General features: G+C 35.4%; 1 long non-coding RNA gene and 1 pseudogene across 2 annotated transcripts; one reads left to right on the forward strand and one right to left on the reverse strand.

Annotated features, from left to right (window-relative positions):
- Positions 1-217: 217 nt before the first annotated feature.
- LOC132679248 (uncharacterized) lies at positions 218-21,719 on the forward strand. 2 transcript variants are annotated; one of them, XR_009610042.3, is made up of 4 exons: positions 218-331; positions 425-511; positions 6,022-6,174; positions 20,865-21,719. It is a non-coding gene; the product is annotated as an uncharacterized LOC132679248 (long non-coding RNA). The 2 variants fall into 2 exon arrangements; XR_009610041.3 differs by lacking the exon at positions 20,865-21,719 and having other exon boundaries at positions 6,022-7,974.
- Positions 3,339-3,435, reverse strand: LOC132679964 (U6 spliceosomal RNA; annotated as a pseudogene).
- Positions 21,720-21,968: the final 249 nt, after the last annotated feature.

The raw sequence follows: 21,968 nt of genomic DNA on the forward strand, positions 1-21,968 counted from the left end.
GGTAATAAGCATGTTTTGGTTTAAAAATTAGAATTGATCACAAAAAAATGTTGTAGTGGTCAGATCAATAGGGACAGGTAAATGTGATTTCAAAATTGTCAAATCTTATCTCCCTAAGCAACTGAGCAAACAAACAAACAAACAAACCAAAAAGGCTATAGTCCCACCCCATTTTGGAAGTAGTAGCCTTGAAGGTAAGGGACCATTGAGAAACTAGCCTCATTCTCATAAACAGAAGCTGGAGTGGGAGGTGACAGTGGTGGCAGTGAAATTGGTGGCCTGGACCTGCTATAGTCCCAGCTGAGCCCCAGTCGATGAGAAGACCACACTGGTGAATATCTTACTCATTCCACACCATTTGAGACTGAGTTTCTTCTTACCTGTCAACATATTTTCTTCCTTCTCCTCTCTCTCCTTCTCGCAGATTGATGAGCCTAGAGGTTACAGCCTGCTTTTCAAGGTGATAATGAACTCACAGACTTCAGTACCACCTTCTGCTGGACAGTGTCAGGTTTGTGCTTTAGGGGAAGAGTACACAATACTTTCTCCACTTATAATAAACAAAGAAATAGAAATAAAGGTGCAACAGCAGTGAAGTCTTCAAACAAGAAGAGCCCATGCATACCCACTGAATAAAGAATATGCTGATTTAGAGAATCTTCCCCTGGGAACCAGGGATGGGAAACTAGAAGAGAAATGATTGGGCTATTGTTAATTTTTTTTCTTATTTTTCACTTTACACAATAAGGAGATTTTCACTTTTTCAGTACCTACTGTCAAAAAACAAATTAGGCTGAAGCATTGATACGGGCTAGAGAAGATTAAAGTACATTGTTTTACCTCCATTGCCAGGAGTCACTGGCAGTTATTTCCTTCCTTTCAAATATAGGTCAGTAGGTAAGTAGGTAGTAGGCAGATAGATAGATACAAGTATTTACATATATATACACACACACATACATACTGTATGTGTGTGTGTATTCATTATTATAAATAAAATTCTGTATCTTTTTTGATAAATATAAGCATCTTCTCATGTCATGAATTCATCTTCAAAGATATTTTATTGCATAGATAATAATCTATTATCATACAGATGTATCATAGTTTGTTTATCCAAAAGTACCCTATTGCTGGCCCTATTGCTGGAATTTTAGTTTGCCTGTGATGTTATAAATGATCCTATGATGAATATAATAGGATATTAATTTTTATCTAGCTGCAGTTTTTTTTAGGATAAATGCCTAGACATAGATCCAGTGTGAGCAATTATATGAATATTTGTCAAGGTTCTTGCCCCACATTGTTAAATTGCTCTCCCCATAGCAGTATTTAGGAAGACCCTTCTCCTTCCCACCAGTATTAACTATCTCCCAAAAAATCTTTACTGGCATTAATTTTAATACAATTTAAGCTCTGAGTCACAGTCGTTTTTTATTTTCCTTTCTATTTTTCCTTATTTCTATCTTTTTTGGGCATGAGGAGATCAAAATAGGATTCCTGGTAGAGCTCAAACATATACAAAATGACCAGCAACAGTTAAAAAAGAACATGTAGTTCTAAAAATGTGCATAAGATTGGTCTATATGTTTACACTTAGGAAAATTGTTTTCTTAGGGCCATTTCAGTGACCTTGGGTTAATATTGCTTTTGAATCCCTCAAGGTCAACATTGGCTAATTTTGAGCAGAGAAATTCCTAGAACTTATTTAGGCACTAAATATACTTAAAATAATATGGACCATAGGTTAACATTATGTTTTAAGCTACAAAGAAGAACATTTGGATAAAAAGTTTGCCTCCAGCGATACCACAGAAATGGCATGATTTAAATATTTTGATTTGCACTATAAGTCATGCTTATTTCATTTAACTATTTTGGAAAGAAATCATTTACCCTTTGGAATATTTTGAAAACGTTTTATTTTACTAAAACAGAAAAAATTAAAACTGCTTGAGTCTGTAGGATTTTAGCTGAACTCGTAAAACAAACTCATCCCCACAGTTGTCAAATCAGATAGCTGTTTTATTTCCAATAACATTTGATCTTCATATTTGTCATTTCCTTTGTAGAAATTGTGGATTTATCACCTTTTCCCCCCACAATGATTTTTTTTTTTTTACTTATCTACCTACCTATAACCTATCCATTTTTAGATATCGTTATTTAAACTTTAAGTATTATCTACAGCGCTAAAATACCTATGATAGTAATATTAAATTCTAGTCCCCCTCTACACGGCCCACGATTGCCATCAGGTTAATGTGGGTACTTTTAGACTTTGTTTTATGCATTTGTAAAAATTGATAATTGTAGAGAAAATGTACTGTTTTGGTCTTTTTTTAAATAAAAATTGTATCATACCTACCATGATACCAAAACCTGGTTTTTTTTTCCCTTTATCAGTGCCTCTTTCCTTTAAATTGATGTCTTACTTTCCATACCACAGATTAGGAGTCCCTTTATACATAGACGTTGAGTTCACTTCCAATTCTTCCCTGTTAGAAATTTTTTATTTAAGAATACTTTCCAGGGGCACCTCGGCGGCTCACTCAGTTGAGCAACTGACTTCGGCTCACATCATGATTTCACAGTTCATAAGATCGAGTCCCACATTGGGCTCTCTGCTGTCAGCATGGAACCCACTTCAGATCCTTTGCTCTGCTCTTGCTGCCCCTCTCCTGCTTGTGCTCTCTCTCTTTCAAAAATAAATAAACATTAAGAAAAATAAAAGAATACCTTCCATATCCCAACAGGAAAAAAAAAATTATACTATTAGTGTAATACTCTTATAATGTTATGCTTAGATTATAATCATTTGAAATTTGTCTTTATGAATATGAGATATGAGCTAACTTTCTAAACATCTTTCTAAATAAGTAGATAATTCTCCCAAGAACTCATATTAAAAAATGAACCTCTTACTCCATTTATTTAAAATGCCACTTCTATGGTATCTTAAATTAGCATATGCTTTTCTCTATTTTTAAACTCCTCTTCCACTGATGTAGTTATCAATTCCTATCCCACTAATATAATATTTTTAAAGTTTTTTAAAAATTTTTTTAATGTTCATCCATTTTTGAGAGAGAGAGAGCATGAGCAGAGGAGGGGCAGAGAGAGGGAGACACAGAATCCAAACACGGCTCCAGGCTCTTAGCTGTCAGCACAGAGCTCGACGTGGGACTCTTAACTCACAAACCACGAGATCATTGCCTGAGCTGAAGTCAGACACTCAACCAACTGAGCCACCCAGGCGCCCCTATAATATTTTTATTACTATAATCCTATAATATGTTTTATATGTAGCAGTCAAGGCCATCCCTTCATTTTCTTTTATACATTTATCTTGTTTTTTTTTTTTTTTTTCCTGAGGCCATACTCATCTTCTCTGTATAGTTCTAATTTTAGTATATGTGCTGCCCAAGCAAGCACTTGGTGATTTTTATTTTATTTTATTTTATTTTTTATTATTATTTTTTTTTTATTTATTTTTGGGACAGAGAGAGACAGAGCATGAACGGGGGAGGGGCAGAGAGAGAGGGAGACACAGAATCGGAAACAGGCTCCAGGCTCCGAGCCATCAGCCCAGAGCCTGACGCGGGGCTCGAACTCACGGACCGCGAGATCGTGACCTGGCTGAAGTCGGACGCTTAACCGACTGCGCCACCCAGGCGCCCCAGGTGATTTTTAAATATTCAATCTTCTTTGTGGATTTTAGGACAGGTTTTAAATTTTGGTTAAAAAAATTCTCTTTTTTATTAGTCTTGTGCTAAATTCATAGTTTGTTTTGAGAGAACAGACATCATTAAATATTAAACCTTCTCATTCATGAACAAAGTACTTTTCCCCTTTTATGCCTTCCAGTAAAGTCATCGTAGGATTATTCCCAAGTATTTGATGTGATTATTATATTATAAATAGACCTCTTGTTCTCTTTTATTTTCTCATTGGCTTACTGTTATGAATAAAAGCTACAGGTTATCATATGGTGAACTTGTATTTGGCCATCTTGATTAAATTCCCTTATCTACCCCACTGAGGTTTTCATATAAATGCTTGTATTATCTGCATATTGTCACAGTTTTATAACTTCCTTTCCAATATTTGAGTTGTTTTCTCTGTTTTGTTACACTGGCTGGGACCTCAAGTTAAAAGTTGAACAGTTTTCTTCTTCTTGTCCATATAAACCTATTTCATCACTAGGGATAGGGCTTGATGAGGGACTTGGGTAGATCCTTTTATAAATCAAGGAAATTACATATTTTTTTTTATTTTACAAAAAGCTTTTAAAAATTTTTGTAAACATCTTGAATTAATTTAGGATAACTTTTCAAAATCAAATGTGATGATCCAATGATTTTTCCTCCTTTAATATACTAATAGAGTACATTCCACTGAACGAGTTTAGTGGTAAGCCATTTTTGTATTCCCAAGAGAAAGCCCTACTTGGTCATGCTGCATTATTTTTACAGTGCATTGTTGGATTCAATGTGTTACCACTTGATTATTTTTAAAGTTTCTTTGAGAGGGAGAATGAGGCACGCCTGAGTTGGGGAGAGGCAGAGAGAGAGAATCCCAAATAAGCTCAGCCTGGAGAATGTGGAGCCCAAGGCAGGGCTCTACTTCATGAACCACAGGATCATGACCTGAGCTGAGATCAAGAGTTGGGCGCTTAATGAACTGAACCACATACACACCCATTTTATTATTTATTTATTATTTATTATGATCTGCTTGTTTAAAAAAGAAATTTCCTGTTTCAAGAAGATTTGTCCATGTTCGCTTATAAAATAACCTGAGTCTGGAGCTATTAGTGAGGACAAGTAGGGAGCAAGTCATTATTTCATTACCATTTCAATATCTGTTACTATTTTTTGTCTTTTTAGATTTCCAGGTCTTCTTTTGCCAATTTTAGTAATTTTTAAATCTTGTGTAGATATAATTGAAGATAGTCTTATTTTTAAAATCTATGCCTTTTTTCTTAATTGTAATTGTCAAAGGTTTGCCTGTTTCATATGAACTTTCATGGAATTATTTTTATTTTTTGAATTATGTCAATTATTTCAATTTGCTTGATGCATCAATTATATGTATCTTAATTCCTTTCTTGGCTTTATTTTTGTTCTTTTAGATTGTTGGACTGATTGCTTAGTTCTTTGATTTTAAATATAATTTTCTAATAAATACATTTAAGATGAAAAAGTTTTCTCTAAATACAGCTTTGGCTACATATCACAGGTTTTGATATGTTAGGCTCTAATTTGAATCAATTCTAAACATACTTGTCTCAGCCTTCGCTAATGTTAGAACTTTCATTTTCTTCACTTATTTACTTTGCTGATTAGTTACCCTTTTATTCCTTTGATACTCAGGAGAGGTAGAATATTTATTCCCTGAAAATAGTAAAGCCTTGAAGACTAACTAGAGTGATCACACAATGACTAGAGACTGAACAATACACAGCATTTCATTCTTATGAATATGAATCCTTAACCTATTACCTGGAACAAATGTTATACATTTAATGGCCTCTCTTCTTTGAAAAAGACTTAACACACTCCTTTGAGAAAGAAAAGAATAAGAGTCACTTGACACTGGAATTGAATTCAAAGGGGTGACACTAAGCAAGGTCACATTACTATTACTATTATTATTAATTATTATTATTATTAATTATTATTTTCATTTATAGGCTTTAGAAAAAGGCTGTTCTGGGGCTTGTGGGTGACTCAGTTCAGCTCAGGTCATGATCTCACAGTTTGTGAGTTAGAGCCCCGTGTCAGGCTCTGTGCTGACAGCTCAGAGCCTGGAAACTGCTTCACATTCTGTGTCTCCCTTTCTCTCTGCCCCTCCCCCATTCATGCTCCTTCTCTGCCTCTTAAAAATAAAAATGTTAAAAAATGAAAAAAAAAAAAAAGAAAGAAAAAGACTGTTTCTAATTATCTCCAAAGTCCAGTACCATCCATCCATTTCACTGATTTGTTTTGTTTTGTTTTGTTTTGTTTTGTTTTGTTTTAGGATATTAATTGTTCCCTCCCATAGCCCTGAATGAATACAAAGCCCTAAATTGGTAAGGAAGGCTATTGGACTGGTAGGAAATATTTCTCATTGCCTGGGAAAGGAAGAATTGGTTAGATGGTGTGAAATTCAACCGTGGGACTCATATCTCTGGTAGGTTATGCTGTTTCTAACAAAACCATTGTGCACACTCATATCCTCTTTTACACCACCTTAACACAGAATTCTGCTAATGTAACTTACTAAGGTAAATGTTTCACACAAAACCCAGTTTTGCAGACATTTTATTTTTTGATGTTTTGATTATCACCTTTCACCTCACAGGGTTTTAGAGAGCCAGAAACTCTTTTTTTTTTTCTTTTTTTGCAGTGCACAGACTTTCTGTTTCTCTCACTTTTCATATACATTTTTGAAGATGATTGGCTATGAATCTAATCTTGTTAGCACCATGACCTTTCCACCACCAAGTTGTAAGAACTACCTGTTAGACCACTGCATAATACCATTAGGAAGTAAAAGGCATGGGGTATATGAAGTTATCAGGCAAAATAGTATTTGTTCCCTATTGATATATATCTAACAAAACATTATATAAAATACTTTCTACCTGCTTTAAACAGTTTGTATTAATTCTCTTTTTCATTTTAAGATAAATAATATTTACACTTCAATTAAAATTTAACTAAATTTGGCAAGCTGTGGAGGTTCAAAAGTTCGTGAAAGTCCAGAAACCTTCATATTTTACTTGAACACTCATTTTTTAACCTTAGCTGTAAAGCTACTTTGGTCTGGTTATTTCCTACTTAAAATTACTAATCCTTGTGCATTATAAAGGAATTGATAAAGTAAATATGACATTGGAGTTGTTGATATGACATTTCCCTAAATAAAGAAAGAGAAAGTATGTTTTTTTGCTGGCTTATAAGAATTAAGCAGGCTTAATTTGTAACCTTTAGTGGCCAGTAAAAATTTAAACAAAAAAATGTTCAATGTAAGAGTAAATTCTAGATAAGAAGTAATAGCCATCATTTGACAAATAATAAAGCTCTGACAATGAAATACGAAGAAGTCTAAGGAAAGAGATCTATAAGAATTTTTACTATAAATTATATATTTGTATCTACTTTTATTTTATCAGAAAAACAGAGATTCCTGTATTTGATTCTTAATTAGTAATCATTATGGAATATTAAGTTAAAGAGGTATTTTTTTTTTATTTCCACTTCTATAAAACATTTTGCTCACTTAAATCAAGACAGTAAGTAAAGATCAAAATCCAAATACAGTTTTTGCCATCTCTTGGTCCAAGTTACAGAACATGATCTTCTTTATCTTAAGGGGAATTTTCAATGTGAAAGCAAATTATCTTCAGCACAATCATGTCCTCTTATCATGGTAAAATTAGCCTTGTTCCGAGGAGAAAAGTTTCTGTGGTATCTTAGGAAACTTTTAAGTATGGATTAAAAAATCTTAACTTCCTTAATTTAAATACTTCCTCATATTTTTCTATTGTCAACTTACTAATAGAAGTAGTATTTTTCAAAAACTAATTTTATAATTAAAATTTTAGTTAGTCCATCTGATCTCTCAACTTGTTTGTTTTGTAAGAGATATCTAAAACCCCAGCATGGAAAATAAAATGTGAAAAAGACTTTATTTCTATCCCTGGCATGATGAAATTGGGCTTACGTACAGAAAGTAGTTCAGTTACTTTGGTTAAAAAAAGTTTAGGTCTCGCCATGAAGATAGTGCTGTGTCAGTTGAAAAGGTGGTGCTGTTGATGATGGATATCATCTGTACAAGCAGGTGTCACAGGAAAGATGAATGTGGTCATAACAGTCCTTTCCATGATCTTTGTGCATATAGATTGTCCTTTGATTGTTGTGGTTATTATTCACACTGCCTGGAGCTACTTGTAACCCAGTCCTGGAAATGCTCAATGGCTCCAGTCTTCCCTCTTTTCCTATGGCTGCCTGCCAGCTGGTCTGTAGGCTGCAGTGGTTTCTCCCAGAACTGCATTTCTCTTAAAGCTCACCCCAGAGCAGCAAAAAAAGTGTATTTTCTCCAAACTTATGTCTTTTCCTCTTGAGTTCACTAAGCAACCATCTGGACAGCCTGTTGTAATGCATTTACTGCTTTTAGCCATTAAATCAAAAGTGAAGTATTTAGCATTCTTTCACTGATAAACCTAACTTCTTCGCAGTGAGTAAATCATGGGATAGATCACCAATTAATGACAAGCCATTCACTCACTCTGGTAACCTTAAAATCATTCAGTCAACATTTCTGTTTTGTGTTCTTTTTGGATTTAAGTTACTATCTGTGGGAAACCCTCATTCAGGATTGCTAGAATGCAGGAAATTTAGGTTATAGTTTTCTTCCCCCTCCCTTTTTTTCTTACTTTATTTTGGAATAGACCATAAATAATTTGTGATCCATTTACATGATTCCATCTACTTTTTTGAAAATACCTCACCACCAACCCTAAAAGAAAAGCTGGTGTTGATTGTATGTGCTAATTGCTTCATATACACTATTTCATGGCAACTCTATGAGGAATGAGTGCTATTATTATGAGTCCTGTTTTGCTAATAGACATGAAGAGGTTAATTAACTACACCAGGTCATATAAATAGTAAGTAGTAAAACCAGGCTTTGAACCTACTCGTCTAACCCCAGAGCTTCAGCTCCTTCTCTGTCTTTTTCTCTCTGTCTCTCTGTCTCTGTCTCTCTCTCTCTCATTCTCTCATTCTCTCTGTATATATATAGACAATAAGCTTACTATCTACAAGCAACTTTTCTAATGTTCTATACATATTAACTCAATCTTCATAATAACTTTAAAGTAAGTACAAGTATTATATGTTCTGTATAGATAAGAAAATTGAGGCCTAGAGAGGTTAACTTACTCATGTCAACACAACTGGTAGGTAGATGAACTAGGAGCCCAAGCATTTTAGTTCCAGAATCTGTGTTCTCAACCTCTGTGAAAAATGCTCATGGTAAAAACATGCAAAAATCTCTAGTAATAGAAGTCTACCTGTATGAGGATATACTTGCTGAAATAGAATATGTTATTTTTATTCAAGCATATCTTTGTTTTCCACCTCTATTGTCAATATTTATTAATTATCAATTTCCCCCAAGTGACAATCCCATGAATATTTATATTTTACAAAAACCACATTATGTTTCAGATTCATCTCAGTTAATCATGATTAATGTTTTTCTAGGCCTTATATTTATATTTGGCTTATTAATTCTAAAAAGAGATCAAGTAAAAAGAGGGGGGAGATACATGAGAATGGAATTAAGGTGGATAGCAACTTCAGTTTGGGGAAGGATAAAGAAATCTCAGCTGGAAACATAAAGATGAGTTAAAAAACCCAAGGCCTATCCATACCCAGGGTCACATTCACAGTATGAGGTTCTAACTGATATAAACAAGCCACTGATGACCAAAGAGTTATTCCAAACATAGTCCTCACAATGCTATGATTAATAGTACCTCATAATAGTAGGATTAATAATAAACTTGTCATTGTTACTGTGCAGTAGAAAGAAACATCATAGTTTCGCCCAGTGTGACCATTTGATTAATGATTTTCATCTCCTCTCTTAGATAAATTCTGTAATTTCAGACATGGCCTGTTTTAAATGACTAGTATATATTCATCATGAGTATGTGCTCAATGTTGAGCCCAGAGATGCCTCTCAGTAACTACTGAAGGAGTGAATGTATGAATGCAGATATAATAATGACTGATGTTGAAGTGCCCATAAGCCTGAATATAACCCCTTGTGTAGCAGATACAAAGCCTACAGTACCAAGAGTGAGTTTGTCTCACCAGATAATGGGCCAGGGATGCCATTGTGTTTCCTACATTGGTGGAATGGCTGAGTCATGAGTAGGACAAACTGACCATATAGAGTCTGGGAACATTTGTCTGTGTGTACTCCTTGATTCGAACTAAACCAATCACTCTCCCTTAGTATATTTGACCCAGTGGATCGCCCCTTCCTTCTTGATACCATTTCTTTACTTCCTTTCCAGGACACTCTCCTGAGTTTTCCTATTGTATTAGCCATTTATAAGTAGATTCCTTGGCTGATTCTGTCTCTTCTTCTCAGCTTCATATATATATATATATATATATATATATATATATATATATATATGTATATGTGTATGTATATATGTATGTATATGTACATATATGTATATATTTATGTGTATATGTATATATGTACATATATGTACGTGTATATGTACGTGTATATGTATGTATATATGTATGTATATATATGTATGTATATATATGTGTGTGTATATATATGTATATATATATATGTATATGTATGTATATATATATATACATATATATATATACATATATATATATTTTAAAGTGTTTTTCTTTAGAAGAGCAGACTTGTAAATTTTTGATCAGATCCAGTTTATCAGTTTTTTAACAGAGTATGCTTTTAGTGTCTCATCTAAGAAGTCTTTACCTAATGTCAGATCACACACATTTTCTCCATTGTTGTCTTCAATATGTTTATAGTTTCAATTTAGCAGTTAGGTTTCTGATGTCTTTTGAGTTAACTTTTGTACATGGGTTGAGATAGGAATCAAAGTTCATTTTTGCATGTGGGTGTCCATTTACTCCAGGGCTGTTTCCTGAGAAGATTGTCTTTTCTCTACTACATTGCCTTTGAATCTGTCAGAAATCAGTTAACTAATAGAATGAAAGGACAAGATACCAAGTGAGAGAAAATGTCTGAAAATCACCTATTTGACAAGGACTTGCCCCACAGTAAAAAAAGGAACTCTCAAAATACCACAGTAAGAAAACAACCCAATTAAAACATGGTAAAAAAAAGAAAAAAAAAGAAAGAAAATAAAGAAAAAACAACAACCTACCAGACACTTCAGCAGACAGAATATTTGGAAGGCAAAGAAACACAGGAAAAGATGTTCAACATCATTAACCACTGGGGAAATGCAAATTAAAACCATGCTGAGTTACCATCACACCCAAGTTAAAATGTCTAACACTGGTGAAGATGTGGAATAACCCATACATTGCTGGTGGGAATACAAAGATAAAAATAAATGGTTGTTTGGTTACTGGTTTCTGTCTAATTGAATCCTGTAACGTTAGACTTGCATGTTTGTGTGACCTGGAAATTCCCAAGTAATCACTTTTGAGTAGCAGATGTTTAGATAAGTTAACAAGTTCTTAAGGAAATAAATCCTTTTATGATTATTTCAGAAAAGAAAAAGGATATTGAGACCAAGATAAAATTTTCCTGCTTTAATTTCCTAAGACAACAAGGATCTATCATTTTCAAAACAACTTTAACTTTAGAGCGTGTATTGCCTTATTTGCAGGATTAGGTTATGAAGATAATCTTTTAAATAGATATAACACATATTAAGATGTATATAAAAAACAATATTTTGGATGTGATGTAAAATATAATGATATAAGGGGAGGTATCTAGAAAAAATGAGATTGATTTTTTTTCTTTGTGCCTTACTTACTGGAATTATTGAGGAATAAATAGTTCTTTAGAACTAGCAAGACAAACAAGATCCCCCTCACTGCCAAATCATTGAGCTTCTCAAGTTCAAAAGCACTTTTCAGCTATTGCCTAGAGCCATTTCCTCGTTGTTGATGACAGCAAAAGAGTGGTTCATTTTCTCTTTTACAGTGTTATGCCCTTTAGCTAATTCTGATTAAAACTGCTACACTTGTTTGGTGAGAATTTTTTCAACATTCCGTGCTGAACATATCCACTGTTCACACCCAGACCACATAAGTTCAGAGCCTAGAGACAGCTTCCAAAACACAAATGCAAAAGAAAAAGAAAACACGATGATGTGAGACTTTAACATTAATTTGCCAATCTGTCATGAGTTGTTTATAAACCTGACTTTAACTTTCAAGTGCCAGGTCAGGCTTTGTAATGAGACATTTAGGGTGACGACTCTGAACAGTTCACTTGTTTCACAGGCCAAAGGTCAACTCATAGTTGAAAAATTTTACCTGAGACCTCAGAGAATTAAGTAATGCTTTTCACAGGTCAAAACATCTACTGGCTGTGCTGTTCACTTTCTGGTAAACATTGGCCTAATGTGTGAAGAAAAAGGTATATAACACAAGAGTCATGACATAACGTTCAGCACTGTGAGCATGAATAGTCAACAGTCACCGTTTTGCCTCACTGTACTTGGTGCTGTTTCTGTTAAACAAAATACTTTCCAGACATAAAGCCCTGCTACTTAAAATTCAGGCATAAAAACATTTTCCTGAGACTGGTTTATATCTAAACTTTCTACAAATGCCCATGTGTCAGTGCCCAACCATGACTTCAGTTTAATGTCAACACACAGATAGGAAAACTCATGCATAGACCATATTTATTGAATTATTTCCTATCATAGCCTCATTGAAATGCAAAATGCCTACTGCTTAGAAAAACATATAAATCAATTACCCTAATCTGGAACTTGCAGGCAGGATATCAAATGAAATTTTAGGGCCTTATTTCATCTGTATATGAAATTGATAGCTGAGAAATACGAGTTTATCAAGGACATTTTTAGCTTGTTATAGAAACCATTGCACGCTCATGTCAAAAAATTTCATATTTTTTTAGGGATAAGTAACTTCTGTTGGCTTTCTCCTTTTAGCTCATTTACAGCAACTCCTAATTCCTGACTCAGAGCATAAAGTAGGAAAGAAGGTGTGGGAAAAGAGTAGAACATTTCAGGTTTGAAGAGTCTCAGTGTGAGACGCTGTAGGGACTTTAATCAGAAGGACTTGAGCCTGTGGATATGGCAGTATTGCAGAGAAACCTGAGCTAAAAATGCAGATTTGTGTCAAAGCATATTGGTGCTACAAGAAGCTACATAAATGAGGAGACACAACCCACTAAGTTTGAGTTGTGAGGAAGGCCACCTTGGGTACAGGAACATTTATGGGATGGGTAGAAGAAAACTCCATGAATAGAAGGGAAAGTAGAGGGCAAAAATAAGATATGGTGCAAATAAAAGCCAAAGGAGGGGAGAGCTCAAGGAGGAATGAATAGCCCATAGTATAATCAGACAATGCTGAGACATCAGGTAAGATAAGCATCCCAAAGTCATCTGTTTTAGAAATTAAGAGATCATGTGTGCAGTAGACTGGTAGATTTCAGCAGCATGGTGTGACTGGGCCATGAGCAATAGGAGGCAGTTTTTCAGTTAGCCTGATGGTGTAGAGAAAGTAATGCCATAATCACAAGGGATAAAATGCAGGGTGGAGGATTTTTTTTTTCCCTTTTAAGAACAGAGAACCCTAAGCTTATTCCCTTAGCGAGAGTCAAAGGTAAGGGAACAGTGATATCCCAGGTTCTTACCTTGTGATCAAAGAGTAACATCTTTTGTCCAGGAAAACAACTCAGGCCCCCCTTAAGAAAGCTTCTATAGATAATACAGGAGGAATCAAATGAAAGGAAGGCATAAAAGAGCAACCTATAGTCTCTCCCTAAGAAAGTGGTGTGACCTTACTGGAAAGGGGGAAATTCTGTCAGAGGCCTAATTTGGAAAGGCAAAATGGTGAGAAGGGCCAGCTTGGAAATATTCCACACAGATCTTCGTTGTCGGTGTTGAGTAACATCTAAATGGGGTGGCCATGAGAAGCCCAAGAATAGGCAAAAACTCCACAAAGTAAAGTAAATAAACCTGACATAAGTCAATATTTCTTCCCTGATTTTTACCACTGCCTCCACTAACAAAAAATACTTTCATCTATTCTTATATTTTTATTTGAGATCATTTTCAACTGGACTTATGCTCAACATACCATATTTCCCAAAAGTTTTTAAAAAATATTTAAAGTTAATTTAAAGTAGATACCCATTAAAAAAAATACTCCTGACTCAGGTAATTTAGGTCCCTGTGATATGGCACAGTATTTGATAATATTCATGTTGTAAAAACAGATCATTGACAAAAATAATTTTTCCTTTGAGCAGTTGCAGTATAAACAATGTTTAAAAGACTATAATTTTATATTATTTTATCTTATAGTATGTTCTCAGTTGCTTGAATTACTGATAGATATCTTCTAAATTAGTTGTTGCTCCAAATGCTCAGCTACAGTTTTAAATGCCCAAATTTATGATATGCTTGTTTAGAATATATGTATATCAATAACTATAATCCAACAGAAATCGAAGTCATCACAATAAAATATATAGTGAGTCTTTGCTATTTGTTGTGCCTTTTGTTTTTAAAAGCCTTTTGTATTTGTTATGCCTTTTGTTTTTAAAAGCAGAAAGAGTTGAGTTTTCTTTGTCAGGAGTGGTGTACATTCGGAATAATTTTCAGTAGTTAGAAGGTGCTACAAGATATGTTATTTCTTAACAGACAGCCATTTAGATGTTTTCATAATGGCAAAGAAAGATAGAGAAGTTTAGGATGTGCCCATCTCTTGCTCAAGAGGACAGTTTTAAAACAGGAGTCCCCATTAAGCAGAAGACTTAAACCTTGTAAGGGAAGCTGGTTTTCCCCAGGTGAGCTGACCCTTATCAGTAAACGTAGGGTGTTCCTGATGGCGAGACTGATTTCTTGGATTTTTCTGTGCTTCTGACTTGAAACTGTAAATATAACCATGAACATGACAGGTCTATAGCACAATAAGGACATTTACCCTAGTGTTTTCTCATGGCAGTAGGAAAGTTTTTTATTCATTGCCTCTTAGTGGGGTAACGTATCTCTGATCAACTAGAAAAGATTTTTGTTTAATTTTTATTTTTTAAATTGTGGTGAAATACAGGGGCGCCTGGGTGGCTCAGTTAAGCAGCCGACTTTGGCTCAGGTCATGATCTCGCGGTCCGTGAGTTTGAGCCCTGCGTCGGGCTCTGTACTGACAGCTCAGAGCCTGGAGCCTGTTTCAGATTCTGTGTCTCCCTCTTTCTGACCCTCCCCCGTTCATGCTCTATCTCTCTCTCTGTCTCAAAAATAAATAAACATTAAAAAAATAAATAAATAAATTGTGGTAAAATACACAAAACATAAAATTTGCCATTTCAACTATTTTAAAGTGTACAATTCATTGGCATTAAGTATGTTCATATTGTGCAGCGAGCATCATCATTTATCTCTAGAACTTTTTTATCTTCCCAAACTGAAACTCTGTACATATTAAATAAAAATTCCCCTCCCCACCTTCTCCCAGACCCAGGCAATCACCCTTCTATTTCTTGTCTCTATGAATTTGACTACTCTAAGTACCTCACAGAAGTGAAATCAGACAATATTTGTCCTTTTGTGACTGGCTTATTTCTCTTGCCCTAATATCTAATATCCTCAAGATTCATCCATGTTGTAGCATGTGTCAGGATATCTTTCCCTTTAAAGGCTGAATGATATTCCATATACATATATGCCATGAATAAAAATGTTCATGTGCACCTTATAACCTAAGCTATATGGACATAATGTCTAAAAAAATATTAAAAACTGAAAATTGAATTGATGAATTGTGTGAAACAATCCGAAGGTATGGAGTCCCAAAAATACAGATTTAATTTAAATAAGGCAAATTTAATTTCTAACAAATAAAAATAGGCATTTCTTTAGCATGGACCAATTAATTGGAGAGACAGATGATAATGACTTTAAACTTTATATGGTCACTCAGATAATTTTAATCTTTCCTATAATGGCTTTGAAATGAGAAAGATAGCTGATGGTTGCACAGCATTGTGAATGCACTGTGTGCAGCTAAATAGTACATTTTATTTATTTATTTATTTTAATCTTACATATTTTGAGAGAGAGCAAATGAGCAGGGGAGGGGCAGAGAGAGAGGGAGAGAGAGAATCCCAAGCAGTCTCCGCACTGTTACCACAGAGCCCTATGTTGAGCTCCATCCCACAAACCGAACCTTAAGATCATGATCTGAGCCGAAATCAAGAGTCAGATGCTTAACCAATGGAGCCACCCAGGCACCTCTAAATGGTATAATTTAAAATGGTCAATTATATGTTAAATTTACCTCAGTAAAGAAAAATGCTATAATGATGGAAATTTCCTTTAACTTTCTACTGTGATTGCATTTTTAATATAAATACACATGTTGGTAGACAGTGTTGATACACATTTGTATTACAATTTAGAGGATTAACTTAATATTAAAAAGCAAAGAGGCAGGAAAAAGCTCTATGGAAATGCCTTTGTACATATGACTCTCTCTGCTCAGAATATTTCTCAAGGTCTGCCCATCTGCAGAGTCCAACTCATTGGCCATTTCCTCAGAGAAACTTTCCCCATTTCCTAAAAATAAAAGTTTCCCCCTTTTTGTACTTCTGTATAGCCTTAGGTTCTGCCTAATTCCCCCTGCTAAACTTAAAGTTCTTTGAGGCCAGAATCATGCTTTCTTCTTCTTCGTATTTACCAATCATACAGTACATGCCCAGTCAATGCTAGTTATGTGGAAACTCTTTGAGTTGAATTAATTAAAATTGATTTTCTAGCTCACTGGGTTTTACAAGCCATTGTTTTACTGTAATTGTTTTCTCAACTGCTCTATCCATTTGAAAGAAAGAACATGAACAAAGAAACTTACAATTAGACCTGACTACTTCATGAGGTCATATGCAACTTAAGTGGTTAAACAGGTATTTGCCCATTCTCTTTAAGAAGCATGCATTTCTTATTGCTTTACTTTTAAATTAGTTGCTACCCATGTGTTTTGTTTCTATTTTAAAACAAAATGTTTCTTGACTTCTCTTATATGTCTCCTTGGTCTACTCATCATAACCAAAGCAGTTCAGTTTTCTAATAAATACCCATGCTATGGAAAGCACTGCACAATATCCTGTTGATGACAGTCACTGTTCTTGAAAGACTGAAATAGGGTCAGTATAGATAAGCCATATACACATGAACTCATTTAAAGATGAGGGCGAAACAATTATCCAATACAAAATTATAGACGATAGAACAAATTGATCATAACACAATTATTTATAAAATACTTTCCTCCATGCTGGATATGAAACTATTTCCCATGAAACAAAAGATCAAACAGAATGAATCAGTATGTGATACTAAAACATGAGCCTTGAGAAGTGGCTAAGTTTTAAAGATCTGCAGATAAAGACATACGAAACAAGGCATCCTAGATAGACAGGAAAAGACAAAGAAGGTCAATGTCATGATAGCCAAGGAAGGAGATTCTTGTTTGGAAAATGGGCAGTGATAATCTAGGTCTCCAGGAAAAGATTAGAAAGCTCTGAAGCAGTAAATAATAATAAGATAGATGGTTGTAACGGAGTTGCAAATTTACTCACATCCTCAGATTTGAAAAGAAACCATGGCCTCTTTATTTCTTGGTGACACCTGGATTGTTTTCATCATATGCACCTACAAGGTAGGAAGAACTAAAAGAAAAAGTAACAATTTAGTCTCATCCCCAAACTAAATCCTCTATAATAATAATCTATGGTAAGATGAACAGTATCTTAGATAAGGCTTTCTCCTGAGCCCTTTTCTAACAAGGCTTCTACAGTTTGGAAGTGTGTGGTTTAGTTGATCATTGTAGAAGCTGTGGGAAGGGGTCACCTCTGGTGTGAAGTATCTGGTTTTGTTTGCTGCCTCAGCCCAGTGGCAATGGAAGGTCTTCCAGAGCATCTGAGCAGTGTTCAGGCATCTGCTATGGAAACGTGAGCTAATGAAACTCACATCTGGACACCCTGGATTTGCTCGGGGCACAGTCCACTTCCTGCTGACTCAGCCCCTCTGTAACCTTCACAGGCACTTGATTACTCATCCACTGAGCCTTGACTTCTGAGCTTCCTGGGGCAACCCCCAACCAGACTCTCAACTTACTTGTGCATGTCCTCGTCAGGGAACACAGGCACTGTAGATGCTATCTGTGACACAGAAGAAGCAGGTGAAAGAGGAAGCCAGACTCAGGTTGTCTCTCCAACACCAAGTTCACCTGATCCATCTGGCCCGGATTAATGAGAGACTTTGGAGCATCTTGTTTTATTTCACACACTTTCCCTATTAGGACTTCAGCCTGGAAAAGAGATATCTAGCCATGTGTGTCTCTGCCTTCTTCTACCTGGCCCTCCTTTTCTCTTCCCATCAACCCTTGGCACCACAGGGTAAGATTTTCTTTCTTCTTCTTTCTTTATGGCTAAAACCTTTTTTTTTTCCCCAAAACTCTATGATCAATCTTGCTAAGCCAGTTTCTAGAAATTTTAAAGGCAGAAACGAGGGATTTTAGGAAATCCTCTCAAAGTCTGGCTGTCAAGACTACTGTCTGTCTGCATACTGCCTTTGGGAAGTTCTCACTCTTTCTTGACTTCTCTGCTGTGGCTCTCGTAATCACCCCCAAGATCCCAAGTCTGCCTAAGGAAACAACTATTCACAAGGAAATGCAAAGACATAAGCATATTACACTTCTCAAAATAGTATATTTGTTTACTTTCTTATAATGCTATTCTTTCTCTAACAGGAAAATACTTAAATGATACTTCTGTGCTCTTTCAAATTTTCCTGAAGAGAAAACTGAAGCTTGTTTCATTTCTGAACTTCTAATGCCCCCCCCCCCCTTTAAAGGACTTTGTATTTTTAGAGCAGCTTTAGCTTTACACAAATAATGAAGGGAGGTACTAACATTTTCCAAATACTCCCGGCTCCCACACATGCAGAGCTTCCCCCATTATAAATGTCACTCACCACAATGGTGCATTTTCTACCAGGATGAACCTTCACTGACACAGTTACCCAAATTCCACAGTTTACCTTAGGATTCACACTTGGTGTTGGACATTCTGAGGGTTTGATAAATGTACAATGACCCATATGATCACAATCACCTCACAGAGTATTTTCACTGTCCTAAAATGCCCTTTTTAAAAAAACATGTTTTCCATGTTCACATATATATTTTTTCTTGGTAACTATTGTTACATTCCCTAGCTTTCTAATGTTTTAAAAACATAATGTTTACATTTACTTATTAATTTGTTCAGATTAATTTCTGCATCTTAAAGATAAAACCTAATTCGGTTTGTGTAAATTTTGAACCAAATGCATTAGCATCACTGTGTACCATACCTCTTCAGAGAACAGTGCTTGCTGTTCTCTGCAAACTTCAAAAGGATTTCTTATATTTTCCTACTGATGTTTGATTATACTTGCCTGTTAACCTTTTGAGTGTGAGACAAATTCCATGAATGTAGATAGTAATGTGTGTTTCATTTTTCTGAACTTTTAGTAGAGTTGGTAGTTCTTTTCTAGCTGTTTTTAAACGTCTCAATTGTAGATGCATTTTTGACAGAAAAATTAAATCTGAGGATATATATATTTGCAAGCTTCAGAGTAAGTGAAATTCAGAGGTGTGATTTAATCAGTGAAAAAGTGGTAGACACTATTTTGACCACAAGTACCAATCATATCAGTGGGAAAGGATGTTTGAACTAGAAGGGTAGAGACATAAACTCATTTTAATTTCTCTCCATCTTCCTTGAGTATTTTATCAGATTACCATGCATAGAAACTTGCTATTCTGTGGTTACTCACTTCTAACGTTGTAAATGTCGAGAAATGCCAGACTATCACTGTGGACTAAAGTGTGATTGTTTGGTGTGCATGTGGTTTCATACCCAAGTGAGTCATTCTGCCAAGAACCTTGAGAATATCAGTCCAGTCTAGACATTTCAATCTTAATGATTGACACACCAGCACTGGCATAAGATCATGTATCATCAGAAGGAGGATGTAGGTGTAAAACGATTCTGTGCAAATACAAACATCATATATTTAAACCCACAAAATCTTGACTAGTCATTTCCTCTACTAAACCTTTCCATTCCCGCCACTTCCATTTATTATCACTTGTATCAACAACTGTTCATCAGGAAACCTCATATCTGTAGAATAATCTCTTCCTGTCCTACTTGTATTTCCAGCCTGCCTTAGTAGCTTCAGTAAAAATCTGTTGAATGAATCCTGACTTCAAGGGACTTACAGGAAAGCCACTGCAAAATATGCACCTCTGATGCTCGTATCCAACTGTTTGTCTCCTCAGTTTCTTCCCTAAGTATTTCTTAATGGCTTGTAGAAATTCTTCACTGATTTTCACAGTGTTCTCTTATTTTTACCAACTAGCAGATATGACTATACCTATGAATGATCATATAAATGTGTTACCAGATATTGTTTTATAGAAGAATCTAATTTAATTGCAAGATATTATTTAAGTTGAGAGAGTATCTATGGGAACATCAGTCACTTCAGCATGAATAAATATGCTAGTGATAGTCATAGCAATTAAAGTGGAAGTTTGGAAAACTGGATCTTAATTTCATCCCACACTATTCCTTTGGGCCTCAATCTTTAAAAGGTTTTAAGATGTTGGAATCAACTGGTAAATATATTATGAATCCTATAAATCTCTTATGAAGTATTTTGATAAGCATGATATAAAAGGATATATACTGAAGACATAGCCTACCAAATATTATCGGTATGTATTGTTTTCTTTATTGAGGAAAGGCATAATTCTTCATGGTATAAAAACAGAATATTCTTTTAGAATTACCAAGGATAGCATGCTTTATAAGGATAGACATGATGAGAAGTTCCCATTTGCCTAGGGAGGGTACCCTTTAGGTTTTAAAAATTGGAGAGAAAACTACCCAGTGTTTTGGCTGAATCCAAATCAGGGCTGCTGTTCAGATGATATGCCCATATCAGTTGCTAAATTATAAATATTTCTGTACTAGTTGGTATACAGCTTCCTCCCTGATTTATTTGCCCTATTCCTTTCCAGAAACAGTGGACCCCCTTACAAACAAGCCACTGCCTGATGAATGATCTCCAGGATCCTTCTTGGGTTCTAGGGCCAGCTTCAGTCATAATTCCCCTAAATTCATACAGCATCACCTGCTGGGTCATTGTGAGTTTAGGCCCACCGTACATAATGCATTGGAATCTCCATAGCAAACCTGAATGAATGTTCAGGCAGCACTGAAGATAACAGGCAGAGCAGAGGACATACTACTAGTCACTCTGCCAAAGGCCATGCCTGAGGTACAGCTACACCTCTCACAGCTTGAATGCTCCACTAGAGAGGTTCCACTGCTACCCAGCTATTCAGACCTAACTGCCATCATGCTGTAAAGCTGCCTGCCCCCAGAAAACAGCACCTTGCCCATGGTATTCGCCTACCACATACAAATCCAATAGATTATGTTCTATTTTTCTCATCCATGAGCAACAGGAAGTAGCAAAATCTTCAACCTGAATAGTTGTGGTAATGTTGGGGAATGTTCCAGCATGCATAATGCTAAGGAGATATCTGCCCCAACCAAGAGTAAGTAGTGCTGATAACTTGGCCCACAATTTGCTAAGGCCAATATTTTTTCTCCCACCAGAGCATCTCTCTAGCAGACAGGCTACTGACACAGGAACAAGCTAATCTGGATTGCCCAGTGAAATCTACAAAAGCAGCAGATACTGTGGACAATAAAGGCAAATTCTTTTTTCCTGAACTGAACTTAAATAAAGTACTGAAAAATAAACATGCTCTCATTTGGGAGAAATGTTTTTACCCTCTAACATTGTACCAACTTTCCTTTTGATTAATGGTATCAAGAACCTGTTGCCTTTTTTGGGCAGGGGTGGGGCGCTTTTTTGGTCCAGTTTTCACTATAATGCCTATGTCTTCCTGATTCTTAGCTCCTTGTCTTTAACCAACCATAGTAGACACAACAATGACTCCCAAAGATGTCCTAGTCCTAATTCCTGGAAGCTATGAATATATTATGTTACAAGGTAGAAGGGAATTATGGTTACAGATGGAATTAAGGTCACTTCTCAGCTGATTTTAAAATAGGGAGATTATTTTGTATTGTTTGGGTAGACCCAGTCTACT

Source organism: Panthera onca, chromosome A2 (assembly GCF_046562875.1).
Source record: "Panthera onca isolate mPanOnc1 chromosome A2, mPanOnc1 haplotype 2, whole genome shotgun sequence".
NCBI lineage: Eukaryota > Metazoa > Chordata > Mammalia > Carnivora > Felidae > Panthera > Panthera onca.